The sequence below is a fragment of the Prionailurus viverrinus genome, chromosome B1 (genome assembly GCF_022837055.1).
Source record: "Prionailurus viverrinus isolate Anna chromosome B1, UM_Priviv_1.0, whole genome shotgun sequence".
Classification (NCBI taxonomy): Eukaryota; Metazoa; Chordata; class Mammalia; order Carnivora; family Felidae; genus Prionailurus; species Prionailurus viverrinus.
Genome location: NC_062564.1, coordinates 94,348,448 through 94,363,665, shown reverse-complemented (window position 1 = coordinate 94,363,665; position 15,218 = coordinate 94,348,448).

Here is a 15,218-nt window from a genome sequence, read left to right as displayed (position 1 = left end):
ATAGAATTACTCCTGCTTTCTAACAGCTTTCAAATAAGAACAAAGCCCAGTTTTCTTGAACTCTCCCCCAAATCATCTAACAGATCCAAATCAAATTAGATTCCATTCCATACCTTCTTACTAGACACCCCACAGTTCCACAGCGTGATTTGTCTAGCTGCAAATAGTGATATAGTTGATTCTTGGAAAACACAGGTTTGAATGGTGTAGGTCCACTTATATGTTAATATTCTTCTAATAAACACTGCACAGTATGTAAATGTATTTTCTCTTCCTTATAATTTTCTTTTTTTAAATTGTTTCTTTTACAGAAAGAGAGCTTGGGAGCAGGGGAGAGGGGCAGAGGGATGAAAGAAAGAAAGAATCTTAAAGAGGCTCTGTGCAATGCAGGGCTCCATCCCACGACCCTGAAATCATGACCTGAGTGAAAACCTAGAGTCGGATGCTCAACTGAGCCACTCAGGCGCCCCCTTTATGATTTTCTTAATAACATTTTCTTTCTCTTGCTTACTTTATTGTAAGAATATAGAGTATAAAATATATAACAACAAAATTTATGTTGATTGACTGTTAATGTTACCTGTGAGGCTTCCAGTCAACAAAAGGCTTTTAGTAGTTAAGTTTTTGGGGAGTCAAAAGTTATACCTGGATTTTCAACTGCTCAGTAGTTGTTGCCCTTAACCCCTGTGTTGTTCAAAGGTCAACTGTGCATCCAACTCATTCAACTACGAGTGGGGTCATAGTGATATTTTCCTGGAGTACATTGACAATTGCAAAAATGACAATACTACAGTTTATTTGCTTATTCTCTTCTTGATAGTTATTCAGATTAATTCTGACGCTGATAATTAATATCAAAGTTATAATAAACATTATTGAACCTATCACCTTGAATATATGTGAGTTACTCTAAATATATACTTATAAATAATATTGGTAGGTTGCACATAGAAAATCCTAAACACAGTATGGTATTGCCAGATTTAGGTTCCATAGAATCAGCTACAGCACATAAAAACATGCTAGATTCAGCATATTTTCATCAATACTAGGTATATCCACTCTGTTTTATTTTTACTAGCAATCTCTTTTCATCTTTTATTTTCTAATATCCTCTCCAGGTCCTAATAGTAACAAAAGTGAAGGAGAGGGAGAAAAATCATAGAACAATCATTGTCAAAATCCTTGTCATATATTAAGCACCTAGTATATGTTATATCTATTCTGAAGACTTTCCCTTTTTGCTTCATTTAATCCTGTCTGCAAGTATGTCTCCATTTTCCAGGTGAAGAAAACTAAGGTTCAAAGAGATTACATAATTTGTCATGGTTACATAGGTAGTTATTACTGAACCTAGATCTGGCTCACTCCAAAGCTTCTTAACCACCATGACATTCTGTCTCTCAATAAATCTCAGTGAACTGCTTTTTAGTGTTCATGTAATATTCCCTGCTTCCTACCAAATGAAAATTGTGGAGAAAGGAGCAGACACTTAAATTGTGTGACTTATCTTTTGTTGATTGAGTTAGTTCTTATGGTGAAAGAAATGAAGCAAAAAAATCTTTAGATAATATGTGGAAATGAGGATTCTGGGTTTCAACCCTGGAGATTTAGAATCTTCAAGTGCTGGTGCAAGAGGAAAAAGCTGGACACACAGAAATCTGGACAGTTATTTTCTCTTTAGTGCCCCTGGTACCAATACAGATGATCTTTGGACTACACACTGAGAAAAACTGATTAGCCTCTTCCCATTTTGTAGTCATGGGTCTGAATGCATTCTCTGTAGGACCCAAGTTGGATTCATTTTGCCATAAAAGACTATGTATATGTGTGTGCAAGGTGAAAAGGTGAAAAGAAAAGGAAAACCATAGAAAGATAGGTCATCAGGAGAAAAGAATATTTTACTGTAATGGACTGAATAATTAACCGTGTATTTTTCCTTTAACTCAAAGACTGTATTCAACCTGCAGCATAGGTAAGCATAACTTCTTGATTCTAAGAATCTCAAAGACACCACCCAGCAATGGTCATTTCTGGTGCAGAGAGTGCAGTTCAACTTTAGCCAGTCCTCTCAAAATACTGTTTTTGCTCACTGGGGAGATGATAGAATGGAACCAAAAAAAGCCAGTACCACTCTCGTCAAAAAACGGCACAAAATGCCTTTCAAAGGGGGCATCAAGAGTACTTCCATGCAGTGGGGCACACAGGAAGCCTTCATGCTTTTCTCCTTCTGATACCATAGAAAAACTGCCTGGCTTTCCTTCTTCCATTCTTCATTAAGAACCACAATTACCTTTTTTTTTCAGATGTGGAACTAATAACATTCTGTGTTAAAGTCCCCATTTAGAATGTAAGCTCAGGCAGACAAATATTTTGTTGCTATTTTTTTATACCAATATATTCTTGTTAGTTAGAATGGCCCCTGATGGATAGTAGATGTTCAGTAAATCTTGGCAGATGTCAAGTGATGTAATAAATGTATGAATGCAAAAAAAAAAAAAACCCACCAACAACAAAGTTTTCTTTATAATCATTATTCTTTTATAAAGCCATTTTTTTCCCAGTGGATTTTGTTGAAACTTACAGACCTCTAGTTTCTGTTCAGGTATGTAAAGAGCTTGGAAGTTGTCACTCCGTCCTAACTACAGATAAACTGAATGAACTAAAATTCAAAAAGAATATTATTTAGATGATCTGTCAGAGAATTGTGGTCATAAGAATAACTACTATTCTCAAATTTGGGAAGACAGGTAGATATACAGAATTGCCAAGGGTAAACTTGATGTATACTATGGACTTTGGGTGCAGTGATGTGTGGATGTTGGTTCATAGATATTAACCACTTTAATGCAGGAAGGTGATGGAGGGAGAGACTGTGTGTGTGTGCGCGCGCGCACATGCTTGTCTGCGTGTGTGTGTGTGTGTGGTGATTACATGGGAAATCTCTGCATGTTATGCCAAGTTTTGCTATGAACCTTAACCTCTCTAAAAAATAAAGTCTGTATATGAAAAAAAAAGAACCTTAGCTAAAACAAAACAAAACAAAACAACACCTCTACACTGCCATAAGTTTATTAAATGTGCTTTTCCTTCTAAAATATTTCAAGATACACCTTTGGGCTTTATTTAATTTTTCAATGTATTTTAATGTATGGCATTAATCTAAATTTGTATTATTTTTTCTCATGCATAAGCATTTGTAACATCAGTACATAATGCCATTGCCAATATTTTCCCTTCAATGTAGGATCAAATATGCAATGTGATTGAAAAAAAAAAAAACCAAAAAACTGTGCTTAGGTTAATCCAAAGCAACTATTTCAAAAGAAAGTAATTAAGTTATGGAACAGAACTTTGCATCATCATTAAATGGGAGTGTTTTTTTCTTTCTTAGTGATATTTGAATGTTGCACTGTACAGTCAATGGTTTCTTGGATTTTATTAATCTTAAATATGGATAATATGTAAATATAAATATAATACTTATTGTCATAGTAATTTCTAAAATGTTCTCTGGAAGTTTTGTAATAATTACTTATTAAACCCAAAGAAATGAAAATATACCCATACAGTTAAAGATGCCCAAGTGTGGAGAGTATCCTCCTCAAAGAAACATAAGGAACCTTCTTGGATGACATATTGTGTTGATGATTACAGGGGTATTCATGTACCAATATGCATTAGGCAAAACAGTTAAAATGAGTGAACTTTACTGTGTATCTTGATTATGCCTTAATAAAATTGATTTAAGTACTGTATTTCTTAGTAATGATTTTTTTCTCTATTTGGTCTTTTTCTGGTTTGGAGTTGTTCATTTTACTTCCTATATCTGTTAATTATTACTATGCATGTTTCTGAGCAATGTAGTTATTATATTCATTTTAATTATTTTTACAATTTTTAAGTTATTTACTTTATTGTTATATGCAGAATCTCTGTTGGCCCTTTAAATCTTGGCCATAAAATACATTTAACTGATATAAATACTGAGACACAGGTTTTATTTATGTTTTAGAATTTAGATATAATAACTTTTTCCTACCTCTTTATCCTTATTCTTTTAATGTTTATCTTTTAGAGGTGTCATTGAATGTAACAGATAGTTGGATATTTTTATTATCTGCTTACTTCCCTATACATTTCTGATGATTAAAATGTGTGTGGAATATATCCCATTCACTCAAGCTTTTGTGTTCACTTTGCCATGTTTTCCTTTTCTCTTCTTTTTCTTTGTTTTGGTTTGAGAATTTTTTCAGAAGCTATAGATTTTCTTTTCTGTGATTACCTTTAAAATGTTAATAATCAGACTTCTAAAAAGCATATAGTGATTAACTATCTACATCCATTTCTATCCATATAAGTACCTTAGCACACTTAACTGTCCAATTCACTTATCCATATCTTGATATTGTCATTTAGTATTTATATTTTACCTTTCAAAATTATAATTGTTTTTTATTTTTATTTTTACCAGATTATTAACAATTTTGATATTTTTTTGAGGAAGGGATGGGGCAGAGGGAGAAAGAATCCCAATCAGGCTCCAGGCTCAATCTCACAACAATGAGATCATGACCTGAACCGAAATCAAGAGTCTCAAGTATAACCAACTGATCCACCCAGGCACCCAGATATTTCTGATGTTTTAAAAATTGTCTTATTTTTGTTTCTTTTTTCCCTATACCTTCTATTCAGTTATCTTTTTGCTGAATTATATTGTTAATATAACTTTTCATAAGAGTATGTAGGTGATAAATTTTCTTAGTCTTTGTATGCCTAAAAATGTTTTTACCTCAATCTTGGTGAGTAATTCATCTATATAAAAAAATATAGACTGCCAGTGAATTTCCGTTACACATTTAAAGCATGACTTCATTGATTCCTATCATCTTTGTTGCTGAGAAGACTTATCACACTCAAATGTTATTTGTTTAAGAGGCATGCAATAAACTATTTTTGATACTTAAAAATTTTCTCTACATCTTTGATATTTCATAGTTTTATCACACTTTGTATTAATGTAGATTTATGTTAACTCTTCTTTACATTTGGGGTGTACCTTTGATTTGAGACACATGTCTCCCTTCAATTCTGGGGAATTCTCAAACACCAACTCTTGTTATGTTGCTTCTTTGTCAATTTCTAGGTCTTCTTGTTTACTTAAATCTTATTAGATATTTTTAGAGCCTCTTCATTTATCTGTGATGCTTTTTTTTGGCTGTTTTTTTAGTTTAGAAGTATTGTTCCAGGCTATATATTAGAATTAAGAAACTCCTTTGGTGTTCATTGTAGAATCTCTATTGCTTTCTTCAATTAAATGAGCATGCTTTTAATACAAAGATTTGTAACAGATTTATTTTTGAAATTTACATGTTTTCCTTAAACTGTCTCTTTAAAACATACTTAGGTTTTTACTTTTGTAAATGAAAATTCCTTTTGACCATTTAAGTGTAAAAAAACAATTTTGTTAGATATGACTGAAAATTATGTTTTGCTGCAGTAATCTTATATTTAGATTATTGATTGTTTTTGATGCCTAAGATTTCTTTACATGATTTAGAATTTTGGTTTGTGGGTTCATTTTGAATTGTGCATGTGTGTGTGCATATCTGTGTGGTGATAGCTTTTTCTTTTCCTGGTTCATCTGTACTTAATGATTTTGCAATTCCTTTACTTGGTTTTTCAATTTTATTTCAGCACAAGAGATATATGTTCTTTTCTCACTAAGAATTATAATGTAATACAGAAAATTTACTCAGTTCTTTATTTACAATTTTCTGTATAATTCCACCTCTTCCTATTTAAAGATTTGTTTTTTTTTAATTTTTAAAAAAAAATTAATGTTTAGTTATTTTGAGAGAGAGACAAAGAGAGACAGAGAGAGGAGCATGAGCAGGAAGGAGCAAAGAGAGAGAGACACAGAATCCAAAGCAAGGTCCAGGATCTGAGCTGTCAGCAAGAGCCTGATGAGGGGCTTGAACTCACAAACCATGAGGTCATGACTTGAGCCAAAGTTGGATGCTTAACTGACTGAGCCACCCAGGCACCCTTAAAGAGTTGTTTTAAATCCAAAGCCCAACCCCAAGGTGAACATCTCTCTTGTGGCATGTTGTGTGTGTTTGTGTGTGTGTGTGTGTGTGTGTGTGTGCACATACGTATGTGTTTTAAACATTTTTTTTCTATAATAGAATTGGGATTTGAGATATAGTATAGTCGCTGCCTATAAATGGTGAAAGTACATTTATTTAATGAATCATCATGTGGACTAATGTTAGTACTCTTTTCTTTGAAGATGTTGACTTCCCAGTTTCTTCTAGGATTATTTCTTCTCCATACTTTATTAGCCACCTCACATTTTTTAGATGTCACCTTTTCACATTTTTACAATACTTAGTGCATACCTGTGTTAGGGTATTTATCCCAGTTTGGTAATAGAAAAACTATGTTTTCAGTGTAAAACTGTATTTATTTTCCATTATCCTCTCCTGAGCAAAGTCCAAGAAACTCTGGAAGTGAGCTTAGGACTGGAAGAGAGGCAGGACTGTCTTGGGTATGTTGGTGGGGAGCATAGAGAACCAAACACAAGAAACTGTATGTTGGGTAAAGTGACCTAGAGAAGCCAAAAGATACTAGTCGCCATAAATGAAAAAATTTGAGTGGGTGGGAAGGAGTTGAGCAGCAAGTATAGAAAAGCAAGAAGCAAATATGAATTAGAGGGTATGTACTAAGACCAAGAAAGCTGAACAGAGTATAGAGAGAGTTGAATTGTTTACAAATGTATCAATATGTAGATAAGATCCCTTTGATAGACTTCTTTGTGCTTAACGGATGTCAAAAAGCTTGTTAAAGCTGAGATAGCAAGTTCATGGCCTGTGAGAGTGGTGTGCTAAAGATGAATTTTACATGCTTGTATTGAATGTTTGTATGTGACTCTTCTCAGTCCTGTGTTCAATGACATCGCATTGACAACTTTATTTTTTATTTATTATTTTTAATGTTTTAAATGTATTTTTGAGAGAGAGAGACAGAGAGAGAGAGAGAACAAGGGAGGGGCAGAGATTGAGGGAGACACAGAATTTGAAGCAGGCTCCAGGCTCTGAACTGTCAGCACAGATCCGGACATGGGGTTCGAACTCACCAACCATGAAATCATGATCTAAGCCAAAGTCAGACTGTTAGCTGACTGAGCCACCCAGGCACCCCACATTAACAAGTTTAAATTGGCCATATTGGAAGTTTTGCAACATGGAAATTGACAAAGTAGACTACTTCAAATATACATTTCTTAAAAATTTGGCTCATATGTAGTTCACTTGTTTTAAATTCCATGACAATGAAATGAGAATTTAAAAGGTTAAAGATTTTTAACAATTTAGCTAGCTAGCATCAGTTACCTCCTTTAAAGGATAAATGTGTTTTCCAGTTTTTCACAGACATAATCTCTTCCATTTATTTGCATTAACAACCTAGCACCTTCAAACACACTCATTATGACCCTTGTCTTCATCTCTAAGAATTAAAAAAGTCTCTCTGTAGATGTTATTATTCTTGGTTTGAGTGCACTGTATTACATCTGCTATTTTATCCTAGCTGTAGATTTAGCAAGGGTTCCCTAAATAGCAACCATAACATTAATAACAATTTCATTATTATAATAAATATAATGGAAGAATTTTTTGAACTTTATAACTGACCAGTCTGATGATTTATCCTCATCCGATTTTGTATGTCATTCCAAATAGAAAGCATTTTTACTATTCCTCATTGCTGTTAGAATAAAACACGAGTTTTATTACTGAAAAGGTTAAATTAGTTTTTAGGACAGTGTGATCAAACTATATTATGATTAAAAAGTCTACCTAATTAGATTGATCCAAAAAGAACTTAAGATTAAATATGTTGTTAGGTTATTTCACATCATGAATAAATGCATAAATAAATTAATGTCATTTTATAATGTAAAGGATTATAATTTAAATTGAGAATTATTTTACTAATCACTGATGTATTTAATTTATTTAAGGTTTATATTTTCTGAGCTTTTTCATTTGTTCCATACTTCTATTGACAGCTCTATCTGAGAATGGAAAGTAAAGTAAAATACATATCTTCAACACAAAGTTTAAGGAATAAACTAATAACACGGGTAGATCGTTGATATTCTTTTTTAAAATATCAGCAAAAATATGAATATTTAAGGAAAACTTACCCATTTCTCAGAGAAAAGTCAAGTGTGTTTGCTATAGATTCTATAGCTTAATCAATTATTATAGTAAGGTAAATATATTTAGAATTGATGCAATGTGACGAAGTCTGTTTGAAACATGCCACAACTGAAATATTAAATTAATCTTATTTTATTAAAGAAATTTAGGGTAAATTAATATATTTAAGTAGAACAACAATAAGGTAAAAGAGAAATAAATGGCCCACTTGGGAGAAATGTACTAAATGTTGGTTTTCTTTCTTGGTCTTTAAATAAACTTGAAGGCAAATGAGGTGCTAGGAATGATCTTTGTTTAAAAAAAAACAAAAAACAAAAAAAAACGTTGTATATGTGGACATGGAGTGAGACTTGCTAATAGATGTTACAAAATGGAATGGATTTCCTCAGGTAGTAACAATTTCTCAAAACTAGTGATGTTTAGGCACAGGCTAATACAGTGACATTACAGTTATCAATTTAATTGACTTTTTCCTTTTTTTCTTATATGCCAATATGCAAAATGTATCATTATTTCCTGTGTGTATGTATTGAAAATATTAATGAATTAAACATTATAGTGGATATCAAAATCAACCCTACAGGTCAAGCAATCAACAGATAAATATATTTTCAAAGCTACTCTAGGCAAAGTACTAAATATTTCTCAGTATAATTTAGATCATGTACCTTTTAGATCATGTACCTTTTAGATCATAAAGAAGGAGCATCATAGCATTCCTTAAGATAAAAAAGTTATTTTAATCACATGTAATGTTAACATGTAATATGTAACATCTATTTTATGTAAATAATAAAACCTAAGGGGTACATGCACCCTGATGTTTACAGCAGCACTATCAACAAGAGCCAAACTATGGCAAGAGCCCAAATGTCCATTGACTTTATCCATGATGAATGGATAAAGATGTGGTGTGTATATATACCCAATGGAATACTACTTAGCCATCAAAAAGAATGGAATCTTGCCATTTACAATGACATGGATGGATCAAGAGTGTATTATGCTAAATGAAATAAGTCAGAGAAAAAAAATACCATATGATTTCACTCATATATGGAATTTAAGAAACAAAACAGATGAACATATGGGGTAGGGAGGGAGAGAGAGATGGAAATAAGCCATAAGAGACTCTAATGATAGAGAACAAATTGAGGGCTGAGGGAGGGAGATGGGCAGGGGGTGAGCTAAATGAGTAATGGGTATTAAGGAGGGCACTGGTTGTGATGAACTCTGGGTGTTATACGTGTGTGATGAATCATTAAATTCCACTACTGAAATCAATATTACACTATATGTTAACTAACTAGAATTTAAATAAAAATTGAAAAAATAAATAAATAAAATAATATAAAACCTTAAACACTTATGAAGTAATCATAAGTTGACAATTTTGAAAACTTAGGGAAAATCACTGTCATTCTATAACATGTTGGCATAAACTGAATTATACTCAACTTGAATTAATTGTGGATTGCATGTCAAATTTACCTATGAGATTAATTGAACATTTTATCTAGAGAAAAATGTCTTTAATATCTGGAGATTAAATGTTGTAATAGTGGTAGTAACATAGTCCTGAAAGAAAAATTTGCTGCTTCATTAGTACTTGCCCAAACACTCAAGTTCTTTGTCTTTATCATCTTGTCCCAATAATGAAATTCTTCAATAACAACCTGTTTTTTTTCAAAATAATGTTTTATAACAAGAATATTCATTTCTAAGTTTCCCTCAATTAAATTAATGAAAAAATAGAAGGTTAGAAATATGCAAACTTTTCGTAAATTGAAAAAATTTTCTCATCCAAATAGCGGATCTGCATTGCCTGAAGCTAGCAATTAGAAACGGACACCATGTGAAAAACAAAATGTTTTATAATAAAGAGAATTCTATTGGATTTCATGTCCTCCTGCCAGCATTACCTAAGTAAGATATTACGGGTATAAATATGGGAAGTATCTGAAAGTCACAAATCTGTTGCTTCATCTTCAAGTTCATTGTTGTAGTGAGACATAATAAAAGGAAGGGGGGAGGGAGAACACAGCATCAGGAATCTATCACAGAGCCCCATAATTTCTTTAACAATGCCTCCATAGCCCACAACGCAGAAAGAAGAATTGTAAAGGAGAATAGGATTAATTTGCTTTGAAATGTATTAAAGCAGGATAGAGGGTGGCATATTAAAATAGTTATGTAAATGGTGAACCATAAGTCACAGTTCTATTTACTCTATGACAGTATACATATCACACATTATTCTTCAAGACATAATATAACAAATACTACAATATAAGCAGCATTGCACTGAAACATCCATCATCACTAATTCCTCTCTATTGGAATACCTCTGCATTTGCTGATGGTTGAAAATGGAGATCTGAAAGAAAACCCACTGTATTCTACCTACAAGTAACTCACTTAAAGTATAAATGTAAATACAAAGACTCTTGTAGGTTAAAAGGAAAGTGATTGAAAGCTGTAGGTCATGCTAACACTAACCAAAGGAAAGCCAGAACAAGGTCTTTTAGTTCCAGAAGTGTATCCTGTCCCTGTTACTCCATCTAAACCTGAAACATAAATGACAATGTGCTTTGTTAATGAGGCTGCTGGGAAATAGACATTCTCTTATAAAGTTAGTGGGAGTGCAAACTATTAGATCTGTAGGGAGGATGTGTTAGTTTCATTATACTTACAATATTAATATTAAAATTACAAATGGATTCACTCTCTGACTCAATTGAGAAATATTCTACATGTATGCTTTTTGCATTAAAGTCATTAATTGCAGCATTGTTTATAACAGCAAAAGCAATAATTAAATAAAATAATCTCAATGTCTTTGGGGAAAATAATGTTAAAATACATTGCTACTATAGCAAATAATATTATGATGTGCTACTCTAGTCAATAAAGAAGCTCTCTGTTTACTTATATGAAAATAGACTCTAAGATATATTAAGTGAGAAATCAAGGAGATGAGGTTTATGTATACAGTATACTACTTTGTGCATAAAAAGTGGAGGGTAAGCATACATTCACAAGTGGAAGAATTTTCTTTAAGACACTCTGGTATGACAGATAAGAAACAAATACAATTATCTGTGGGAATTGCAGATTGCCGGAGCACAGGGAGAGAAGTGTGCATTTCACTGTATGATTCAATTATGCAAATTCATCATCTATAAAAAAAGGCTAAATGTAAAAATAATAAAGACAGAATATCAAAAATTAAAGCAACACTTCCATTCTGATATAAAAAGATCCAGTCTCACTGGGAACCTATTTTCTGACTTTTGTCTGATTATTCAAAATCAGTTATTTTGTGTTTTCATTCATTCTCTTGCTATTTTCTTTTTTGGAAAAAGTTAATTATTCCATGTAATGTAAGAAAAAACAAAATGAATGCTTTATTCATTTTGAGCCATATTATGAGTAAGACAAGAATGCCATATCATAAAATTTCCAGAAAATAATGCAGGGAAGAGCTGTTTGAAAATTCTTGGAACAAATTGAAAGGTCAAAAATGCATAGGCTTATCCTTGAGAACAGCTGGAATGCCAAGATTTTCACACCTAGAGGGTTTTTGTTGTTTTGTTTTTTTTGTTTTTCCTCATGGTTTTGTTGCTGGGAAAAATGAAATAGTTAATGTGCAAAGACAGCTTTCATCAGATATGTGATGAACTGTGAATACCTTCTGGGCATGAGTAAAATGAATTTAGTTTTAAACTTTATGGCTTTGAAATAGTTATTTTAATCGTATGTGAAGTTCTTTTAAATAGAATGATTTTTCCATTACTTATTTTAACATGGAATTGTCAATAAGCTTTTCACATAATACAATTTCTATAGTTTTGAGACATTTGTAGATATATTAAGTCATATAAACTCAGTAATAATCACTCATGGACAATTTAGTGGCTAGCAGTACAATTTAACTGCACCCTGTCTGATTTAAAAAAATTAATATAAAAAACTTGAGTGGAAAATTTTCCTTCCTAAAACCTAAGAATTCATTTATTGATGGTCTCTGGACTTTAACTGCGAAAAGTAACCATGACTGGTGAGTAAACATTTTTGCACTTTACTTACTTTCATTAGTATAATTTTAACACATGGAAATAGGTATTTTTAACCTCACTTAACACACATTAAAAGTGATTAAATAAAAGAGAAATAACTCAATTATAGCTGTGTCCAACTCAAAGTTTATTGATGAAAGTTTAAGCTCTGTGAAACCCTACCTTTTCACTGTCACACAGCTTTCCTCAGCATTCACATTACACATTGTTGCCATTGTAAGTACTCAGTGATACTACTGATTCCATGCTTTTTCTAGAGTTTGGATCGGATTGCCCATAAGTGAGAATAGATGCACTCCATTTTCTTGCAAATGATTTTCTTTTGTCTTGGATCTAGAATAACATTTAAGAAAGATATTTGACTTGGAAATCATTTTATCACAAAATAAGAGTGACACCTTCCCAGCTATATTATCTTATTGGCCAAACATTGTCCTCTTACTGGGTACTTGGTTATATGCAGTATGTTATATGCACATAGCATAACTTGGTTTTATGTGAATGAGAATATCTTTGTAAGAAGCTAGAGCAAAGTTGGATAAGTGAGAGACAAAACTGCATGCAATTTTAATCATATCATTTAAATAGGTTTATATTATCGTTAAAAGTCTCGAGAAGAAAAAAATACAGTTACTTCTGATTATACCTACTGATTTGTGCGTTCAAGGGTAGAATTCTTTCTTATCAACTTTTACTACCATCACTAAGCTGGAATGAAAAGATAAACTTTTTTTTCTAATTTTTAATGTTTATTTATTTTTGAGATAGACAGAGAGTAGGGAGGAGCAGAGAGAGAGGGAGACACAGAATCCGAAGCAGGCTCCAGGCTCTGAGTTGTAGGCACAGAGCCCGACTTGGGGCTGCAACTCATCAACTATGAGATCATGACCTGAACCAAAGTCGGCGCTTAACTGACTGAGTCACCCAGGTGCCCCGAAAAGATAAACTTTAAAGGCTGATTTGGTATGAGAGAGACATTTAACATTTCATTAACAAAACAAAACACAAACCTGTGGTATCGGTAATTTTGTGCATTATGTAAGGTATCTGTACCAGAACAGACCAGGCATTATTGTTTTTCAACCAAAGGAAAATAAATATATGGCATCTCACCCACTGGTGTAATAGAGCAAAATTTTAATTAGGTAAAATATTATGACAACTTGTTCAAGAAGTACAATTCATATTAAAGACATTTATAGATGTGAGATAACCTAAATAGAATGATAAGTCATTCCTCCTTAATAAGTAAGTAATCGTTAAAATTTCTTCAAAGCAAATGGGAGCAAAGAAATCCTCCAGAGCATGTCACTGATAAAAAACTAAGTCGTTAAAAGCCAAGTTTGAAATATTTTTATGCAGACATAGAAGAATATTCTGGTAATATGAACTGAAAGATATTACCAACCATTCCAGGGCAGAAGGACACATGAAAGAATAAGATGGTATGTGCAGAAAATGATCAGAAGAGAAAAATTCTCTTGATTTAAAGAAAAAAAAAAAAGAGGAGATAGCCCTGGGACAAGAGCAGAGACAATTGCCTCCCATTACTACTACAAGGATTTTCATCATATCCAAAATTATATTTTGGTGTGCATAATTATGCTGGTTAGAAAACATAATTCTCATTTTAAGTTGTTAACATAATTATTGTCAAATAACCTTCTTTGTAGTTGTTACAAAGTATTGACTTAGATTATTCTTTCAGATTGGGACTGTTTTTCTTGGTCAACTGCTGTCAGGATTCCTAGACATAAAGGGCCTCAATTTTGTAAGAAACATCGTATACAGAGTATTGCTTCTATTTGGAAGTGTGCATTATTTTTCCTTAAATCTTATTAAATCTACATAGATATATTTGCATTTATAATTATCCATCTCACAGATACCTGGGTGGCTCAGTCGGTTAAGCAACCAGCTCTTGATTTCGGCTCAAGTCATGATCTCACATTTCGTGAGATGGAGCTCCAAGGTGGGCTGCATGCTGACAGTGTGGAGCCTGCTTGGGATTCCTTCTCCCTCTCTCTCATCCCCAGCCCCAACTCTCTTAAAATAAACAAATATACATAAAAAAAATTTAGATATAATTATCCATCCCAGTTTTACAACATAATATTTCAGGTCATATGTTCCATTCTGTGAAATTTTAAATGTGTCAAAGTGTTCTTTTTTCTTCCTCTATCCTTTTTTCCCTTAAGCTTATATTATGCTCTCGTATTTAAGAAAAATATTAATAAATACATTTTTCATTCTGACCATAATTTGGCAATTAGAGGATTCCTTTGCCTGTTACTATCTAGTGCTAATGAATAACCTTGCCCCTGCTTATTAAGGACCTTTAGGACAAAGTTGGTGGCTAGTTACCTTTAATCTCACCAAAGAGTAAAGCGAGATAAAAGTTCTTAACTTTTATCAGGTAATATTTTCACATGATAAATACTGATGATAAAAGTGATTGAATGGACTGGGTTCCAAAGGTATAGAGACACTTTTGTTCACAGAGGTCTAATAATAAATAGATCACCTGTTTTTGAAAAAAAATAATTGAAATGATATATGATGATGAGATTTAGGAATTTCCTTACACATTCCATAGATGTAAATGGCAATGGCCATCTAATTATAGAATAACATTATGGCACTTAGGAGAATATAATGGCAATTTTAAAAAAGGGTGGCAGGGTATGTATCTTTACCCTTTTTGCTCTTATGGAATAAAATACTTCAAAAAATAATTCATTGCTCCTTTAAAAATTTAATCTTGGAAAAATAATTCCTGGACATGCAAGTTATTCAATTTGGTTTCCAGTATGCTATGTAAGTACATCAGTCCCCAAATTTTTTTTCAGAACTACAGTTTTTAACAATTTCTTAAATCCATAACTTTAGTTGGGGGGTTCATTAGGGGTGATCA